Source organism: Miscanthus floridulus, chromosome 2, assembly GCF_019320115.1.
Source record: "Miscanthus floridulus cultivar M001 chromosome 2, ASM1932011v1, whole genome shotgun sequence".
In the NCBI taxonomy this organism is placed as follows: Eukaryota; Viridiplantae; Streptophyta; class Magnoliopsida; order Poales; family Poaceae; genus Miscanthus; species Miscanthus floridulus.
Window position 1 is genome coordinate 43,918,402 of NC_089581.1, and position 6,631 is coordinate 43,925,032.

Consider the following 6,631-nt stretch of genomic DNA (forward strand, 5'->3'; position numbering starts at 1 on the left):
GTCCATCCTAAATAAATCTACAAGTCCATCAAAGTCCACAAGTGCATCACAAGTATATCACAAGTCCATCATCAAGTGAACAACACATGAAAAAATACAACGTGCACTCATCTCGGGCCACTGCGACTGTGGTGAAGGCCCTAGCTCCATCATTCGGAGGTGCATGAGGTGGATTATTCGAACCACCGTCAGATGGAGACTGCACAAAGGAGAAAAGATTGCATGTGAGACAAGATTATTTGGATAGCTAATCTAGGAAGGTAGAGGCCATACAAGCAAAGCACAAGCAAAAGTAAAAAACTTTCATACTCACAGGAGTAGCTGGAGCTACAGGATGCGGAGGCGGAGGTGGAACCAACAACCCAGCTGGCAGAGAGAAGCCCACACGTTGCCCAAGCCTTTGTAGGAACTTCGTAATGTCCGTCAGCCTCTGCGCCTGGGCCTGCCGCTCGGCCCGCTCGGCCTCCATCCTCTAGTGCCCGGCCTCCAGCTCCTGATGTTGTCTCATTTCTTGTTCGAGTCGGGCCTGCAATATTTCACTCCAATGTTTCAGTAATGCAAAGCTAATTAAGGTGTGTAAAGATCAATGCATGACGAGTAAAACAGGAATAACCTCGAGTGCGTTGACCCGGTGCTGTGCAGCGGTCGACCGTGTGCGAATGGCCGGGCTCTCGCTCGTGCTCCGTGCTCGGATATGGGAGAGAGAGGGAGTAGAGGCCGTGTCGATGACGCCGTCGCCAAGCCAGAACCGCCCATGCTTCTTGCCTTGCCCCGCCCTCATGACGGCCTCTCCATTGAAGTCCTGGGTGCTCGGATCATGGTCTGACCCATGGAGCGACCTCGCTACCTCAGTGTACTCACTAATGCGGGAGTGGACGCTCAGGTTCGTGTATGGCCTCGGGCGGGTCCTCCTAGGTTGAAGGAGACGTCGGACGTCGCCTTGCCCTTGTGGGCCATACACCATGCCTGGAAGTCCGAGCAAGCCTGGCCACTATGTGATGCCAACTACGAGAAAGACAGCACGATGATTAGAAATCAGGCAGAATTGAGCGTCATAATAGATAAATGAATTCGCGTACCCATGCTTGTTTGTATCCAGCGAGGCTGTAGCTACCTTAATGGTATGCTGGACCTTGCATCTACAAACGACTGGTCCCGGGCATCCCTAGTGCATCTTGAGGTACTCCTCCATGAACCACCTCTCCACCATCATCGCCCAGCACTCGGGATACGCTTGGCACCACCAGGGAATCATCTACACGTCATCAAGTATTAGGACATATAAGAAGATCAAATTAAACCAACTTAATCTCAAAATGAATCAATATTGATGTTCTTCATTTACCTCAAGGTACTACTCCCGGGTCAGCTGCATCTCTCTTGCGTCTTTCTTGGTTTTCCTCTCTCCAAGCTTCGACCCGTAGTAGGTTATGATGGCCTAGATGCGCACCTCGTGATGCATGTCGGTGATGAGTTTTTACAGGCTTTGGTAGTCACCTGCTCTGCCCTGGCCTCAAATCCCTCCTCGCATCTGTAATAAGTCTGCATACAAAAGCGATGTATCCATTTAGTCCAATGAATGCGACGTATTGAGCAATGTTGTGCGAGGGAGACTTACCCAAAACTCTGCCTTCACCCCGCGTCGCCTTGTTGGGGTACTCCGCATCGATGGCGATGGCGTAGTGGTCAAACGAGTAGGCCGGCTCCGTCTTCGATGCGTACGTGACAATGCCGGGGAAGTGTTGCCTGCACAGAAGACCCAGGATGCCGTTGACTAGCCGTGCGCAACCACCCGACACAACCACCCAGTTCCTACACAAGTGATTAAGAAAAATTATTAGTTTTTTTCATCATATCATATGAAGTAGTGGTGATAACATATAAAGTTACTTACTTTTGCCCTTCGGGGCGAATCACTGGGCGTTGGTGAGGAAGCGGAACTTGTGGGAGGCTCGCGGGACCTCGCAAGTAGACACTCGAAGAGGAGTCGGAGGAAGCGGAACCCGTGCCTGCCGCCTCCAACTCGTCGTCCTCGTGCGACCCCTCCTCCTCGTCCGTCTACTGAACCAGCTCATCGTCCGACTCGTCCACGGGCGCCACCTCCTACTCCGGCTCCTCCTCATGCGGCGTGGGAGGAGACGGCCCCCTCCTACGTCTGGCGGTCCTCCTCCTCCTGTCCGATCCCTCCGCCGCCCCCTCCGCCTCCTCCTGCAGCCGGCGTGGTCTTTGGTAAATCGAGTTCACGAACCTATGACGGTTGCCCGCCATCTTTGTTCAATCACCTGCAATAAAAAGAAAAACAAGACGTAATTAGAAATAGGTGCAAAAATGAACAAAACATAATTACAAAAAACATAGTAATACATGTATTAAAAATATTTGCAAAAATGAACAAAACATAATTACAAAAAACATAGTATTACATGTATTAGAAATAATCTTCATGATTGAGATTAGCTGGATCATAGGTCTCGTCATCACTATCAACATTGTCCAACTCATCAACACTATCTGAAGGAGGAATGTTGTCTTCATTGTCATTGCCTAAATGTAATCGCTCAAGCATTTGTATGTCCTTCAGATTTTGCACCTCGTCTCCAGCGTCCTCGTCATTATCCCTTTCATTGTCTACTTCCATTGCTATCTCTTCGGTTAAGTCTATGTCAAACCTCCCTTGTAGGCCCTCTTCTTGATAGAACTCTCCATCATATGTGTTTGGGTTGAAGTTGTAATCTTCATCGTTTGGGACAGGTAGTTTACTGTGTGGCAATAACTTGTGCACAATAGACCAACCCTTAAGATGCTCGGCGTCTTTGCACGCGTATGACGTATAATAAACTTGGATGGCATGTTGAGCCACAATGTAGACATCTTTTCCTGGATAGACGGAATCCTGTCGAATCTCGACTAGCCTAAGCTGAGGGGTCTGTTTCGTTACTCTAGGATGAAACCAGTGGCATTTGAATATGACAGGAGTAAGAGGTTTGGAACCATAGAATGATAGTTTGTAGATTTCTTCAATTCTTCTATAATAGTCGAGTCCATCAGTGCCGGGCGTAACAACTCCGCTGTTTGTGGTTTTTCGATTGGGTTGACCCTACTCGTAGCTTGCTATGTGAAAACGATATCCATTCACGTCATAACCGGTAAATACCTAGGGTGGCGGCAGAGTCAGGCTAGTGGAGCCGTGGTGGGTCGGTGTAGTGGCGAGGCGACGCGGTGCAGGCAGACCGGCACGGCGACAGGAACTCTAACTCGGCTCCACGGGCTCTTCTCTACAAAAATAGAACAAAATACTGCCATTTAAAAAAAATTCGGCAGAACCTCCCCTGCACGGTGAGGTTTCCAAAACCTGCAAAAAACAACGGCCCGATGGTCGACAAGCACATATGTCTCAAGAGAAGCCATGTAGTTTGGATATCAATTCATGTAGAAGAATATATCCAAGCAGTACCACTACTTCAACTACTACTTCCACTATTGCTACAACTACTACCACTAGTTCTACTACTACTACTACTACCACTATTGCTACAACTACTACCACTAGTTCTACTACTACTACCACTACTTCTACTACAACTACCACTAATTCTACTACTACTACTACCACTAGTTGTACTACTACTACCACTACTTCTAATACTACTACTACCACTAGCACTACTAGTACAACTAATACTACTATAACTATCACTACCACGACAACAATAAGAGAGAAGGTATACCTGACGGGCGCCGGGGGTAGGGGCGGGCGGCATCGGAGTCGGGGTCGCTGAGTCGGGCACGGGCAGCGTCGGGGCAGGGCGGTCCACGGGGCGCGGCCGGGGGACAGGGCGTGGTCAGGGGCAGGGCGCGGGTGCGTGGGTGGCGTGGGCGGTGGCGGCGCGGGCGAGCGGGCGATGGCGCGTGCGTGTGTCGTGTGTGCGGGGTGCGTGGCCGGCCCAGGGGTTAAATCCCCCCTTTGTCGAGTGCCCCCGATCTGGCACTCGGCAAATGGTTTTTTAATTTTTTTAACCGTCCTCTTTGCCGAGTGTCACCTGGCCTAGCACTCGGTTAGGAAGTTTTTTTTAAAAAAATGCCTTTGCCGAGTGTCCCAGATCTTGCACTCGGCAAAGATTTTTTTTTTGGAAAATACTTTGCCGAGTGCCCCTGACACGGCGCTCGGCAAAGAATTTTTTTTGAAATGTCTTTGCCGAGTGCCCCTGTGAAGGCACTCGGCAAAGAGGAATTTTTTTAAAAAAAATTTCAAAACCCTCTTTGCCGAGTGCCTTATTCTTGGCACTCGGCAAAGATCCCCCTTTGCCGAGTGCCATGCCCCGGCACTCGGCAAAGTTTTTTTTTGTTTTTGGCCTCCTAAATTTTTTGTGCAACCCTTTTAAAGTACCAGGAACTCCTAGTTAGAATTTAGGGATTTTTTGTGGCTTTTTTGATATATTTAGTTACTTTATTTCGTTTACTTGAATTTTTTTTCGAAAAATATAAATTTAAACTAGACGTGGTACGAATAATGGAATTTAATGATTCAAAAAATGATAGTCATGTTACTGAGTGTAGTGTGAGGCCGTATCCAGGAACGGACCCGAAATTTCGGACATCTTGTTCATGAAACATGACCTGCGAACTTGCGTGCGAAGTGTTTTTAAATTATATAAAAAGCAAACAAAGCCCTGACAAAGACATTTCGAAAAAAAAATTCTTTGCCGAGCGTCGTGTCAGGGGCACTCAGGCAAAGTATTTTCCAAAAAAAAATCTTTGCCGAGTGCCAGATCTGAGACACTCGGCAAAGAATTTTTTTTAAAAAAAACCTTCTTTGCCGAGTGCCTAACAGCAGGCACTCGGCAAAGAAGGACGTGGCCGAACACCGTTACGCGAGGCAGCCTATGCCGAGTGCCACGCTTTTGCCGAGAGCCTGGCACTCGGCAAAGAAGTCCTTTGCCGAGAGCCTTTTTTTGCCGAGTGCCCGGCACTCGGCAAAGAGCTCTTTGCCGAGTGTAATTATTTGTCGAGTGCGGCACTCGGCAAAGAAGGTCTTTGCCGAGTGCCCGATTTTTAACACTCGGCAAAGCAGTTTGTACTCGGCAAAGATCCTGTTTCCAGTAGTGACCCTTTTGTCCAAACAATTTCTCTTGGTTCCTGCTCCTGAAGTTTGGCCCACGTCACATCGGATGTTTGGACACTAATTTAGAGTATATTAAATATAGACTAGTTATAAAACTAATTGCACAGATTACGACCAATTTACAAGACGTATCTATTAAGCTTAATTAGTGCATGATATGACAGTTTGGTGCTATAGTAAACATATGCTAATGATGAATTAATTAGGCTTAATAGATTCGTCTCATGAATTAGCCACGGCTTCCGTAATTAGTTTTATAATTAGCTCATGTCTAGTTCTCCTAATTAGTATCCTACATCTTGTGACAAGGACTAAATTTTAGTCTCTGGAACCAAACACCCCCTTACTCGGTAGCTATATAGCTCCCTGTACATAGAACGACTCCGATGGGATTCATGCGTCAAGGTTTAATTTGACGTAATCTATTTGCCTCGGGGCAAAGTTTGTTGTGGTACATCCACTGTTGGTATCATGATATATTGATACATTGCTGCTTGACTGCTAATTTTTGTGCAAAGAGTACACAAAAGGGACAATATTCTAGAGAAGAATTTCGATCCACATATATATCCCATTAATTAACTGTAAAATGCGTTTAGTACTACTATCGAGAAGAGAGTGCCTCAATGAAACATGTCTCCCCCCGAATCCCCCTAGTAAAGACCTAAAGCAATGAAAGTTCATTTGAACCTTGCTACTTAAACTTATATATATTTTCTGAATGAGGTACCAGATTATTTTTTCTGATAAAGAGATTAATGTAATAGGACATTTGATTTGATTTGAACAAATGTTGGCCCAAAAATTTGAGGAAAAAAAAAGAAAAAAGGAAATGGCTGGCCACCACACAAGGTTTTGAAATATCAACCAGTTATTAAAATACTGAAACTAGCTTACAAACGTAGATTTCTGGTTATAGCTGTTCATGTGTGTATTTTGCATTGGCGTTGATTATGATACTAAAAAAATAGCAAAAAAACATTTCTGTTAGCCTGTGCTGCCTAAAAGTGAGTGGTGGCCGGGTGAGTGCACATTGGTGTGTGTAATGAACGAAATTATTAAGGGATTGCATGAACTATTAGCAAGTTGGACTGCGGTGTGAAGGTTAGTCAGGTGCATTGCATGAGAGATTGTTACTCCTGGAAGTAAGCTTTAAGCTCCTGGAAGTGTACCGACGCGATCCACTTAACAAAAGCATGAATGATTAGTAATAACAATCAAAGATATACACAATTGTCATACTGTTTTTTTTTCTATCCTTCCAAAGAATTAAATAACGGCACATCTTGAAAACTGTTATAAATTGATGGGACAATATATGTTAGGACACTAACATATTTCATTTTATATAATGATGAAGCTAAGTGAGCCAGATGGCCCTATCATAGGCATGTAGGCTACCGCACATATATATATATATATATATATATATATATATATATATATATATATATATATATATATATATAGTATAATAATTCAGAAGAAGTCGATAATGACTCAATATAA